This window comes from Arvicanthis niloticus, chromosome 9, assembly GCF_011762505.2.
Source record: "Arvicanthis niloticus isolate mArvNil1 chromosome 9, mArvNil1.pat.X, whole genome shotgun sequence".
Classification (NCBI taxonomy): Eukaryota; Metazoa; Chordata; class Mammalia; order Rodentia; family Muridae; genus Arvicanthis; species Arvicanthis niloticus.
This window is the reverse complement of record NC_047666.1, coordinates 62,946,489-62,961,109: the sequence shown is the minus strand read 5'-3', so window position 1 is coordinate 62,961,109 and position 14,621 is coordinate 62,946,489. Positions and strand designations below refer to the sequence as shown.

At 46.1% G+C, this 14,621-nt stretch overlaps 1 long non-coding RNA gene across 1 annotated transcript; it reads left to right on the top strand.

Moving 5' to 3' along the window:
• The first annotated feature begins 567 nt into the window (after positions 1 to 567).
• LOC143443419 (uncharacterized) lies at positions 568 to 7,345 on the top strand. The gene is made up of 4 exons (XR_013112377.1): positions 568 to 692; positions 1,569 to 1,728; positions 2,341 to 2,383; positions 6,800 to 7,345. It is a non-coding gene; the product is annotated as an uncharacterized LOC143443419 (long non-coding RNA).
• Positions 7,346 to 14,621: the final 7,276 nt, after the last annotated feature.

Here is a 14,621-nt window from a genome sequence, read left to right as displayed (position 1 = left end):
AGCCTGAAGCTGAAACAGGCAGGACACCTGAGCCTGCTCTGGGCCTCTGGGCGGAGCTTTTCCCTCTCTGACTCCATTTTCTTCGCCTGTTGTATGTGCAGAATGAACTCGAAGAAGTTCTGCCTGGTTCAAATTCTAGTCTGGGTGTGTCAGATAGCACCTGGCTTGTGTGAGGCAATTTAACAGTCTGCAATAACTACAAACAAAAATCTACAGTCACTGCCCTCCAGGAGTGTGGAATTTAAGGACCGTGGGTGGAACTTGAGGGAAACAGCTTCCTGGTTGGCCGCTCTCTGTGCTTTGTCTTCCAAGTGACAGGTGGTGTTACCTCACCAGTTTACAAGCACAATCTCTCAAGGGGGAAGAAACCAGCCCTGGTAAGAGAACTGAGAGATTCTGACTAAACTATTGCTGTCTCTGCCTTGCATCTGTTCTTAAAAAAAAAAAAAAAAAAAAAATGGAGGTGGAGGTGATGAGAGGCCCCACCCCTAGCCCAGCTGAGTAGCTATTGGCATTTGATTGCTGCTAGGTGAGGGAAACAGAATTAACACCCCATATAACTGACTACAGTCCAGGGCAGGCCTCACACCCATGAGTGGTTGCCCAACACAAACTGGACTCCATGTTTTGGTTTGGCTTTTTGTTTTTAAAGAGAGAGAAGAAAGACGGAAAACAGGAAATATCAAAGCTGGGTAGGTAAGGACGTAGAGGGAAATATCTGGGAAGAGGAATATAATCAAAATATATTGCATGAAAGTCTTTTAAAAAACTGTTTTTTAAAACTAGAATATAAGATAAATTTAGTAAGGATAATTGCTTCACTTAACAGCTTCTTACCAGGTCTAGTGGGGTACATTCATATTTCTAGCTCTCAGGGACTGAAGCAGAACTAAAAGCTTGCTTAAAGCTACCTTGGGCAACCAGTGAGACCATGTCTCAAACAAACAAACAGAAGGACTTTCTTAGCTGGGAGTGACTAAAAATAGAAACCAAATATTAAGTCATATGAGCGAGTGGGAGTGGGGAGAGGCTGCCTTCCGGTACAGCCTGACAGGCCCATGCTTCCCAAAGACTTGCCTTTCCACTCTCAGCTCAGCTTGGACCTGCGAGTGCCGGGATCTGGGGGTCACCTGCGAGCCCCTGCCTTTCTGTCAATCTTGGCTGCTGTTGAGGCATAAGGTCCATCCTGAACTCTTGACCCCCAAAACTGACTATGACTTTGACCAGTTAGATAACAACTCACAGGGCTGTCTCATCCCACCCAAACCACAAGGGCTGAGCATGTAGACAGGTAGGTTCTCAAAGGAAATTTGGGGTATTGCTTTGCCGGAAAGGGAGAATGGATGCTAGGTAGTGCCATACATTGATGACCACTTTAATCTTGCATACTAAGAGATTGGTTTTCATTCACTGGTTAATTTACCAAGTTAATTTATAATTAACCAAGCTAGGCGAAAGGAACCCTGGTAGAGTGGGTTTAAATGAATCTCCCCCTGTAAACTGCCTCAGTTGGACTTAATGGCTTTGTCCTTGATTCCCTGAACTTCATGTCATTGGACTTACATCAGAAGCTGTTCCAGTTCTGCCCTGTTCATGTCTAAACCACCACCTGAGAGCCAGCTACTTGGATGACTTTGGGGAAGAGGCTAACACAGGAGCCATTCCCACACCACACAGCCAGATAAATTCTAAATGGATTGTGAACCTACTCATTTAAAAATGAAATACGTAAGTATTCAAAGAAAACACAGGCAGGGGCCAGGCAAGGTGGCGCACGCCTTTAATCCTAGCACTTGGGAGGCAGAGGCAGGTGGATCTCTGTGCTCAAGGCCAGCCTGGTGAGCTCGGGTATAACCAGAGGTACATAGTGAGACCCTGTCTCAAAAAGACAGACAGAAGGAAGGAAGGAAGGAAGGAAGGAAGGAAGGAAGGAAGGAAGGAAGGAAGGACAAGTTTTTCTGTGACCTTGGAGTAAGAAAAGGCTAATAAATTTAACTATACACATACATTCCACATATAATCTTAGTACACAAAGGAAAAACTAGAAGAAATAACAGGGAAAATAAGTGTAGCCAATATAAAGGCAGAGTTGTTTATTTTCCCAACACTAAAGGGTTTCTAAAAGTAAAAGAAAAAACCAACAGCCCTAAAAAAGGGGAAGTTGAGAAAATGAATGATTTACATAAAACAAATAAAAATGCTCACAATTTTGTGAAAAACAAAATGTAGTGCTTGAACTTCCTCTTATTAGGAGAAACACAAATTGAAACTGAATGCAGGAAGATACCTTTTAGATTGTCAAAAGTCCAAACGTTTGACCCTATGCTCTTTCTGCTACAGGGCAAGGGGTCCTTTCATTCACTGCTGGAGAGACTACAACGAGGTATGCTCCTTACAGAAATCTAGCAATGTTTGGCAAAATTACGTATGCACCTAAACTTTGGCCCCAAAATTATCTAGGAATTCATTCCACGAGTTTAAAAAGAAAACAGAAAACCATACACAATGCAGGAACCTCTGTAGTAACAAATAAAGGAAAAAGCCCAAGTACTGATTGGTGAGGGACTAACTATTCACTAAGCAGCATGATACTGTGTAACTGAGTAAAGCAGTGGAGAAAAGAGGACTGTCTTCATAAACCACGTGCTCCCCAGGAGATAGTACCAAGGAGAAAGAACAAGATGGAGACCAGCAGTGTGGCTCAGCAGGCAAAGACACCTGAAGCCAAGCTTAGTGACCCAAGTTCAATCCAAAAACCCACATCCTGGAAGGAGAGGACTGAGCCCCACAGATTGTCCTCTGACCTCCCTGTGTGTTCCCATGGCATGCCATCGACCCCCACACGCATACACACGAACACAAAATACGTATTTTTTTTAAATTAAAGGAAGAACAAGATAGAGAGGATGCTCCCACTTTCCCAAGAAGCGGAAGAAGGATAAAAAGAATACATTTATCTTGTATTTAATAAAACAATATAAAATAACCACAAAACTAAACAGCTACCTATACAGGATAAGTCTCAACACTTGGGACAAATGGCTCATGTGCCTGTTTAACATATCAAAGCAGACCTGGCTGCCAGGTTCTCCCAGCATTCTTTAGTCCCTACCTCTTACAGGGTATGGCTGACACACCACCACCACGCACAGACACAGACACACACACACACACATACACACACGCTTCCCCTGAACACTCCAGCCCAGGGGCTGAGTTGCCCTTCCCACAAAGGCTCCTCCTTATACAGTCCGGACATTTTGGATACCTGACCCTCGTTGACCTTTTGCCCTCCTGGTTACTGCACATGGTTCTTCTCTCTCCCCTTTTCCTTACCCTTCCCTTCTCCTTACATGGCTCAGAGTTGTGTCTACTCTGGTCTCTCCCAGAGACCTCTACCTTTGACTATGCATTCCTTTTATCTACAACAAACTTTTTCCTCCACCGTACCTAGGACCAGCCAAGTCCTTCCTTTAAGGGGCTCAGCCTCTCCTAGCCGAATCAATCTGCCAATTTTTCCCTCCTGGGTGTGGGTCACTTGCCCATACTGGCTTCTGCTACCCAACATATTTGGCTTCAGATTCTACATTCTGGCTCCTCCACAAGCTCTATCCATTCATCTCTGCTCACCTACTCGGTAAGTGTCCTCTCCCTGGCTCCTGGAGCCTGCTACAATGTCCTTTGGGTCACCACCAAGTAGGCATCTCCCTGTTACACCCTTCAGGGACCCCACCAATGGGCAATTCTACTTACTAAGACCTTGCTCCTCTTCCTCTGCTGGAACCCTCCCTTTTTCCAAAAGTCTCTCCCAGTGCACCTCTTAGCTGCTTTCTTCTCTATCTTCTCTAAGAACTTGTCTGTCCCCTTCTACTGGGTAAGTGCCACTGCAGGACTGCCTGCTTTGTCTACTTTACTGTGAAATCCACACCAGCGTACCAGAAAGCGTCCTCTTGCCCTTCTAGGCCCCTATCATGTGGAAAGTGCCGTCTCTCTTCTGTGATTTCAGATATTGCTCTCTGAAAAATCTCTCAGTACACCTGGGGATGCCATAGATTGAAATTCTTGCCTCTGCAAGTACCCTCCTCTACCCCCTTTGTAGATGGAACTGAGGATGTCTCCCCACCCCGACCCCTGGTCTGCTTCTCTCATTCTTTGACCATGGGCTCCTTCCACTCAAAACCTAACCCTTCAACTCCACTTGCTTGTCTGTCTACTCAGATCCCTACACACCCTCAGACTTAGCATGTCATTAAACCTCGTTGCCTCGTTGTCGTTATTGCAACATGGCCCTGCCACTATGCAAACTTGACAATCAGTCTCTATGGCCAAAGGACGGCACATTTGACTATCAAATCCTCACTGATCTTGACAAATGATACAACACATGGGCAAATGGTGTGTCTGCCCTTGTGCGGACTTTCTCGTTCTCCCCTTTCACCGCCACCGCCCCCCCCCCCTACAGTTCATGCCGTGTTCTCCAAGTTCCCCTGGCAAAAGCCGCCCCTCCCCACCCCAAAGCTGGCCAGGATCTGGATCTCTCTGCTCCCACTTTTTTGACTTCGATATAGAAGAAGTGGTTCTACCCTGGGCTTCTCCTCAGTCTAGCTCTCTTTCTCATCCTTTTTCTCTGGCACCCTCTGTGCCAGCTCCCTGCCTCATCCTCATTCATCCTCAACTACACTCTGCTCATCACCTCTTAAAGGGGAGGGACAATGGCTGATGGTCCCTCCCACTTAAGGGAAGAGGCGGGGCCCTAATGGCCTTCTCCGAATGCACGTCCCCTTTTCTAAGGCTGACCTCTCCCAGATAGAAAGGAGCCTTGGTTCTTTCTCTGCTGACCCTCCTAACTTCGCCAGAGTTCAGGTGCCTTACTCAAACCCAGAATCTCACCTGGCATGGCCCCTGTTGTTCTTTCCTCTGCTCTCGCCCCTGAGGAGAATAAGCCGGTCTGGGCCATTGTTCAAACCCACACAGATGAGGTCTACCACATAGAGGTTTTCTATCCACTGGGGCCAACACATTTCCCCCAGCGGATCCCCACTGGAACAATAGGGTTGATGCTGAGAATCAATCCCCGGGCAGGATAGCCTGAGTCAAAACGGTTACTTGCCTCCTGGCTGGCCCCTAAAACGCCTCTCCTAAGGTAATTCATTTTGATAAAATTGAGGGAGGTTACCCGGAGGCTGGATAAAAATCCTTCCGAGTTCCTCGAATGACTTGTAGAGGTCCTTCTTCAGTATGCAAAAACGAGATCTTAACTCTCAAGGGGGCATGCCTGTCCTCAACTCTCTCTTCCTCTCCCAGTCATCTCCTGATACTCAAAAGAAACTTAAAATACTGGATAACAGCCCTCAAACTCCCCAGAGTAATCTGTTGATTATGTCATTTAAGGTGTTTAATAGATGGGCATAGCAGGAAAAGATAGAAAGGAAAAAGAAAAAAAAACTTTTCTTGATAGAAATGCCAGCTCCTGGTAGCACCCCTGATCTCCTCAAAAGACAATGACGGGGTTCAGAACACCACCTGAACTTGCTTTAAATGTGGCAAAGCCAAACATTGAGTAAAAACTGCCCCTCCCCTCACCCACCACCAGGACCCTATCCAAACTATGGGCAAGCAGGACACTGGGCCGACTGCCCTGCATTGCCTAGACTGATCCCCCCAAGTTCATCCTCCACAAGAAAATCTGTCAGATCTTCTAGGCGTAGCAACCAGAGACTGGCCCTGCTGTGGGACTTCTGCCCCCAACAAAATCAAGATTACCACAGAGGAACTTAGGGTGACTGTCCAGGTAGCCAGCAAGTGCTGTCATTTGTTAATAGATTCAGGAGCTACTTGGTCTATATTTCCTGCTTACTCCTGCAAAATGTGTCCTTCTCAGATCTCTGTGGTGTTTATGGCCAGCCCCACCAGCCAAGGACTCCAAGCCCCACCTCTGCTCTCTCTGAGGCCACCCAATAGCTCGCTTCTTCTTCAACTATGGCCTAGTTGCCCAACCCCATTACTGGGCAGAGCTATCATAGTAAAACTACACTCTTCCTTTTCTTTTCAACCAACTCCTGGAACTTTCTCTCTTTTCGTAGCCTCTGAGGAGCCTCCTACTAACACTGATGCTCCATCCTACCCACTACCAGCCCAAAAGTATGGACCACTTCCTCTCCCTCGGTGGCCTCACACCGCCCTCCTATTAAATCCTACCTCCAACCTCTGTTGCTCTCAGTATCATATTCCTCCATACGGAAACCTGCCACACTTTCTTGGAAAATAAGCATCCTCAAGCGCACTCACTCTCCCTATATGACCCTTATCCTGACTGTACCACAGCCTGACCAGTTCTTAACGCCTATGCTGGGAGCTCAGGATTAGCAATGCAGCTGTTGTTCCTATACACACCGAAGTCCCTAACCCTGTACTCTACTCCCTCAGATCCCCACCTGCACCTCTCATTCTACTGTCCTAGACCTTAAGGACGCCTTCTTCACCATCTCTTTCCACACAGACTCACAGAGTCTCTTTGCTTTCACCTGGAGCATCCTGACCTGGGGGAGTATCCCAGTTTACTTGGACTGTCCTTCCCCAGGGGTTCCGAGACAGCCCCCATTTTTTTAGTCAGATCGGCTTTGATATGTTAAATAGGCACCTCAGCCATTAGTCCCTGGGTTTGAAACTTAACAAGATAGAGGATCCGAGGTAGAGGAGATCCTGGACAGAAGGTAATTTACTGACAAACTTGCTAACACTTTATCCTATAGGTTTGACTTTGGAACCACTTGCTGTCTTTAATTGCAACTTTTTTCAGTCCTGCAGACACCCAGGACCCGGTGTGTGTTAGACCAGCTGTCTGCCGCTGAGCTACAGCCATAACGGGCTAAGTCTGTATAAAAAGGGCAAGCTACAAACGTGGGAAAGGGCCTCACTATGCACGTGATTGGTAACTCATTTGTCTGGAGAAGAACTCCAAAATACCTGTGCCGTATGAAATGTCTCGGAGTACTTGTGTGTGCGTGCGTGCGTAGGCATGTGTAGGCATGCACAGGCATGTGTGTGCATGTGTAGGCATGCGTGGGCATGTGTAGGCCAAAGGCTCACACCAGTGTCCTCTTCAATCACCCTCTACTTTATGTTTTTATTGAAGCCCAGCTTGCTGAGATCAACGAGTTTATTGTGTTTATGTACACAGCAAAAGTGAGAGATCACTTACAGAAAGTGTAAGTGGTCCCAAACCAGCTGTAACACCACCAGGTCCCACCCCATCTTCATGGCAAGCCCACGGAAGCTCCGTCACGGGAGCACATTGTCTGCTAGCCTTCCACTTCCTATGCAGCCTAGCATCTCTGGAGATCATTCACACCTGGGGCCAGTGTAGACAGCTAGGATCCCACGTGGAGACCTGTGAGCGCTCCTCCCTCCTTCTAGAAGGTCCACTGTTATCACAGGCCTGGTGACCATGGTGGTTTTGCTCTAGTTACCAAATCCATGCCTGTTCTAAGATGGCGTTGTGTTAGACACAGAAGGCAAAGTGCTCGGCCAACACTGCATTCCTTCCCCTTGGCTCCTACATTCTTTCCTCCACCACCACCCTGCTCCTCGGTGCTCCCTAAATCTCAAAAGGAGTGATATGCCCATCATCCTTTGCTGAGCATCGGGGAGCCATGCCACCTCAACTGTCAGTTGTTCTTGACCAGTTATGAGTCGGTTCATCAATAAGCACCATCCGCTGTAAGAAGTCCTTCTCCTCCACAGCCAAGGCAGACAGCAATACCAGTCTCACAGGTGACACCAGAACTGCTGTATGACCTCTAAGACCCGCTCACTGTAGAGAACAATCTCCTGGAATCCAGTATCATGGAGTTTCTTCCACCTTTGTTTTCTGAGGCAGGATCTCTCATTAAGCCAGGAGCTCAAAGATATGTCTACACCAGCTGGCCAGTAAGCCCCAGAGATCCCCTTGTCCCTATCTCCTCAGGGAAGGAATGCATGCCCAGAAACACCCAGCTTTTTTTACATGGGTGCTGGGAACTTAAGGTCCCATGCTTTCATGGCATTTTCTCCCAGGCCCCTATAAAGTATAATTTGACTGTCCATCCTTGGGCAAGGACCATTAGAAAAGGAAGGAGAAACAGCAAGATGGCTCAGTAGGTAAAATCAGTCGCTGTGCAATCTTATTGACTGGAGTTTAATCCTGGGGACTTTTGGAAGGAGAGATCCAACACCCAAAATTGTCCTCTGACCTATACACACAAATGTACATTCATACATGTTTAGAAGAAAAGAATTAACCTAAAGTGTTTTCAGTGATGGCATCATTGGTAATGATGCTGCACTGTCACTCTGGGGCTGCATGTGTACAGTGTGGGACGAAGCAATGGGGACTAACAATGCTGTCACCTCCCGGTAAACCTGGCCTAAGTTGAAACTGCATTTAATTCATGTAGCTATACTCTGCCACATGGTCTCGGGGTTCATACACCCCCCTCTCTGCCCACCGTACATCTGGAGAGAGTTGTGCCACATGCCTGAGGTCCAGGAAAGAAACAAAAGTGAAGCTTTGAAACAGTTTCAACTATGGATGAGTATTGCTTGCACGCCTTCATAGAGTTGAAAATTCCGGGCAAGCCGTCATAAGTCAGGGACAGACTGTCCATGTAATTCTATCATCTTGTGTCATTCTATTTCTTTTTTGAGACAGAATCTCCTTCTGTAGCCCAGGCTTGCTTCAAGCTCACTGTATGCTCAGGCTCCGACTTTACATTTAAAATATAAGGCATCATAGTCTGTTAGCAGCTGCAGACAGGTGCCTTGTCCTCTAACCAGGAGGCTGGTGTGTGTGTATGTAAGGGTCTTCTCTCTACCCACCCACCCACAAATCACAAGTTAAACGACTCTATGTCAGATATGCCTCTCAACTCTGGCCCCTTCTCTGTCAGCCCTTTGTCACCTGGACTTTTAGCAGGTCTCCACTGGCATCCACTGCCTGCACCACTCCCCCTCGTCAGGGTTATCTACCCACTATTTGTTAAGCCACACCCCTACAGCACCTAGCAGAGTTCTAGAAAGAAACAGAGGGCCAAGGACTCGGGAGGTTGCTGGAGAGAGTGATACATGGACAAATCTAACCGGTGGCAAAGTACCAGGAGTGAGGCACAGCCTGCTGATTTACTACAGGCCACGAGGTTTGGGCAAAGTTGAGCAAGAGCCAAAGGGTTGCCTAGCAAGAGTCACGGCAGGCTGTGGAGGGATCCGACTGCTGTCATAAAGTTGAAAAACAAAAGAACAATAAGGAAAAAATGTATCTCAACTTCCTTCCTATGGCCCCACCCACTGGGCAAGGGGGCCTAGCTGAAGCAGTCTACAAGAAGGTGTGTTAGTTTCCATCACTGTAATAAAACACTTGAGTGAAACTATTTAAAGGATACATACTATTTAAAGTATATATGCTTCAAAGATAGAGTTACAAAGCCCAAATGTTGCAGGACAATATGGAATGCAGAAGCTACATCAAGGTTAAAGTGAAAGCAGCCAGTCATGGAAAAAAAAAAAAAAAAAAAAAAAAACACTGGAAACCTTCCATGTCTGTAACTGACAGCAAATGCAGCATGCCTGGGTAAATCCACTATGTACAGACGTGAGAGAAGGAGATAGCCTACAAATGACCTATAAAGAGATCTGAATCTCTTGACCTGGGATTTTTTTTCTGTTCACGGACCTACTCCGACTCTCAGAAGAGCTTCCCTTTCTTAGTAAACTGTCTCTGTATCTATCTCTAACCAAGTGCCTCTGGCCCCCTATCTTTGGGGACTAGAAAAAGACCTGGAAATTTGAACAGGTGTCCTGAGACTCAGATCCACACCTACAACATCTGATGAACAGGCAGCTAAGAGGCATGACCTATGCTCTCTGTGTCGCTTTGTTTTATATGTATGAGTGTTTGCCTACATGTATGTATGTGCATCATGTTTGTGACAGTACCTAACTACATAGGCCAGAAGAGGGTGTCAGGTCACCTGAGACTGGACTTACAGATGGCTATAAGTGACAGGAATCAAATCCTGGTTCTCTGAAAACTCAGCCAGTGCTCCTAACCACGGAGCCTTCCCTCTGACCTCTATACTATTTCTTTCTCATTCCTCATCTGCACTGTCCTCCCTCCCACACCGCCACCCTCCCTCACTTCCGTGGGGCACTGGGGACTATGTGTTTGTACCAGGGCACCTCTCTGGTTCTCGTCCCTTCCTTCTGTCCTTGCTATCTGCCACGGCTTAAGTGTTCCAGGCTGGTGCGCACCTCAGACTGCATGCTGGGATGCATGAGGATAAAGTGTGACCCTGTCCAGCAGCGAGCCCGCCCACACCCTAGGACTTGCCTCCCACAAGCTAGCATTCACAAATCCTGCCCTCCTGGAGCATCTAGATGGAGTAAGCAAATTCCTGCATGAGATCTGATCGTACTGGGGAAACCAGATTCAATCTCTCTTCTTTATCTTTTCCCTTCCATCTCAGGGATTCTGGCATCTCACAATGAGGGCTGAGAGGATGCCTAGGGCCTCTCTCCCCCATTCTACCGGCCTTAGTTTATGTCGTTGTAGAAAAGTGCACACATTAACAGCATCTCAGAACCCAGACTTAAGATTAGAAGGCCATGTTGGTAATGGACTACGTTTAGTCTACACGTGTGGGCTTCCCTGGTAGTAAATGCTCACTAACAACCAACCACATGCAGAGACAAGATGGGGACTCTCCACACACAAACACAGTCATTTCTACTCCTCAACACTGCTGGGGACTTAGAGCATCATCATACTCAGACGTCCCTGACCTGTCAGCCATCGGCCATACACACAGATCTTCATTCCACCTGCCTGGATGATGGGGCAAGACTCACCAGCACTGTGATGCAAGCTTGTGTAGCCAAAAAGCTATCTCCAACACACACACACACACACACACACACACACACACACACACATTTTACTAGCGCAATTCATGAAGCTTCTGCTTCTGCTTCATTACACTCTACCTGCCCTCATCTCCTCCCTGTTCATTTACGGCAGAGAACCCCATCCCCAAGAATATAGAGACAATTCCCCCGAAAAAAAAGGGACGCCCCCATGAGCTCTAGTTTACCCCCTTACATTTTTAACCTAAATGGATTTCTTTTTAAAATTCAAAACCATTTGCGCAAGCACACTGGCTCTCTGAGCCACGCAGTCTGATATAGCTCAGGAGTTACTTCCATTTATTTTTAAAGAGATTCTTAGGAGACGTGACCTTGCCACGCTGAGGTAAAAACACTCAGAAATGTTCATAATAGAATAAAATTCAGGTATTTTGCTACTGATCCTGGAATTCGGGCAAATAAGCAATCGATTTAAACTCCAGCAGGAGAAAGGGTGACTGTAGATGAGTTGGGAAGCCAAACCAGGGTCTCTGATTCTCCTGTGACTATGCTCAGACTCACCAAGGGATGCCCAAGTAGGGTGTGAAGGAGCTCTCTAAGTCTTAAGGATCTTGCAAATAGATGAGGCATATGTTCTGCCTGCTCCAGTGACCCTGATGCTTACCTCTTCATGACCCTTGGATCATACGATATAATATATCCTCAAGAATTAAGGTATAACCCAAGAATCCCCAAACAATGAGATTAATATGGCCTGGTAATACTGTCTGACCTTAGAGCAAACAGAGTGGGGACACTTTAGCTAAAGAATGAATGTGTAAACAATACTGCCCTCCTGCTGAATCTATTTTGTAAGAGGCAAGAAAATGGTCTACTACGGAAAGCTATTGAAAGATAAGAAGGCTCTCCTAGAACAAACATAAGTGTGGCTTCCTGGTTCCCACCCCTTCTGGAATTTCCCATTGGCATAATCAAGTTATTCTTGCTTAAACCTTGTATTTCTATTTTTGGCAACATTTGTGTCTTCTAGGATACCTTCAAATTAAACTCCTTATAATTCAGGGATTCCAACCAACTCCTCCTATAGAAAAGCTGAGGCCTCCCTTTTCCATCCAGTAGGTAGAGAATCTTGTGGTCCCCTCTTAAGCAGAGACTAAACCCTCATCAACATGAAAGTAGTTACAGAAAACTGATTGATTGTTGCCTTTCTGTTCCTCCAAAAGATTTCTAGAGCCATAGCTTTCGGAGCAAGAACTGAAGAAAGCTACCTCAAGACTACCATGAAAAAAATCAGAATAGCTGTTTTTATACACGGATAGTGGGCCATATACAAATAACAAAAGAAGGGAATGAAGTCTTGTGGGACATTGTAATGATTTGCATAAGCTTGGCCCAGGGAGTGGCACTATTAGGAGGTATAGCTTTGTTGGAGTAGGTGTGTCACTGTGGGCGTGGGCTTTGAGACCCTTATTCTAGCTGCCTGGAAGTCCGTATTCTGCTAGTAGCCTTCAGATGAAGATGTAGAACTCTCAGCTCCTCCTGTACTATGCCTGCCTGGATGCTGCCATATTCCTGCTTTGATGGATTGAACCTCTGAATCTGAAAGCCAGCTCCAATTAAGTGTTGTCCTGATAAGAGTTGTCTTGGTCATGGTGTCTGTTCATAAAACCCTAACTAAGACAGACACATGAAGGGGTACAGTTTCCAGTCACCCATTTTCTCCTACACCTCAACACTCCCCTAAGAAAAATGCCTGTGCCCTTCGGATGTTACATTTTGCTAACAATTAGGTTTTCTACATATAGTAATCAGATATCCTCTAGCACTGAGCAATGGTAGGTAGAATGATATAAGACCTGGAGGTCAGCCCTGGGATCATTCACCACCCAAAGGTGTGACTCCATGAAGGCTGCTTGAACCTGGTTAGCATTCACGTTTCTTTTTCAATCCTAGAGTCTTGGCAATACAAGTAACCACTAAGAACCTCTTCTTAAGAGCCCAGAGCATTGCTGGGCAGCTAGCACACTGCCTGTATCCAAATCTGTCTTGATTTTCTCTTCTCTATGAAGACTCCCCAAAACCTCAAATTCCACATCACTCAGCCCCAATATCACAATGGGCTCTAGTGTTCCTGCCGCCTTCCCAACGGGTACAACTTTCAACTTGCCAAGATATTCCTGTGTTTGCTTTTTACTGACCAACGAGTATTCCTAACCTTAATGACACAAATAATTATGTTAACCCAAAAACCTTTCAATAATACAGGAAAGGGCTGGAGAGATTGCTCAGCGGTTAAGAGCACTGGCTGCTCTTCCAAAGGTCATGAGTTCAATTCCCAGCAACCACATGTGACTCACAACCATCTGTTATGGGACTTAATGCCTTCTTCTGGTGTGTCTGAAGACAGTGACAGTGTACTCATATATACATAAAATAAATAAAATAAAAAAATAATAATAATACAGGAAAGTTGGGCCTCAAAGAGTCAGCTGCTGGAGAATTGCCTTCTAGATGGTGAGTAACTGGGACTTGAACTAAGGACCAACAGCTGACATTACTTCATCACAGGTAATTCCATTCCCAACAAAACAGACAGAAAGAAAAACAAGAGGCAGCTTTCCACTGCCGAAGGTAGGGTCCACACCACATTGTTCAGCAATATCGTTGATTCCTGTCATAACTTAAATGAAAATCACGATGTCTAGAGTCTTTGATGTCCTGAAGATGAAGGAAAAGGATGTTCTCTGATTCCTTGCAGCAGAAACCTACAGAAGGAAATCACCAGCCTTGATTTCCAGATAGTCTCTACAAAAGGCAAAGTGATGTCATCTGCATCATAAATCCTAAGAGACCCTGAGAGATCCTGCTTTAGGCAGCTCAAGCCATTGTTGTTATTGAGACTCCTGCTGACGTCAAAGCCAGCTCTCCCTGGACACTGACCAGGTAGGTGAGCTGGGATTCCCATGTTATTGGCTGCTTCACTCCTGGACCTTCACAATGAGATCCAAGCAGGGATCACACCTTTGGGTGGTGAATGATCCCAGGGCTGACCACCAGGTCTTATATCAACCTACCTACCATTGCTCAGGGATGGATAATATTTGATTATTGTACGTAGAGAACCTAATTGTTAGCAAAATATAAAAGCTTAAATAGATATCAGATGCAGTTAGGTGTGTCCTGGAGAGACTGCAGTTTGGGTGTGTCTCTCAAAGCCTCATAGATAAGAAAGCTAAAGAATGGAAAGTCCCTGCCTATTTTAAGGCAAGTTGCTTGGGGGAGGTCTTGCAGTCTTTGCTCTATGACCTGAGTGAGGCAAAGTCAGCTGGATGGCCTTGAGCTGCCTCACCTTAAAGGTGAAATGGTTTGGCCCCTACTGAGTTGGTGTGAAGCCCCTTCACCCCACCCCCCCCACACACACATACATACACACCATGATTCATGTAACATGCTTCAGTCTGCTAGAGGTATAGGGGAGAAACTTGAAACTTTTTTTAAAATAGCAATTAGACCTTTGCTGGCTCTCTCCTTTTGATTTGGAAGAACCTTCATGGAAGGAGCTTTGGGTATGAGATACGAATTTTCTCTCTGGGCTGGCAAGACACAGGGAAAACACTATTCTAGAAAAGAGAACTAAGGAACCCTCTTGGGTTTGGAGGAGCTTAAGAAAAAGGTAGACTAGTTTGGACCAGGCTGGCCTCAAACTCAGAAATCCACCTGACTCT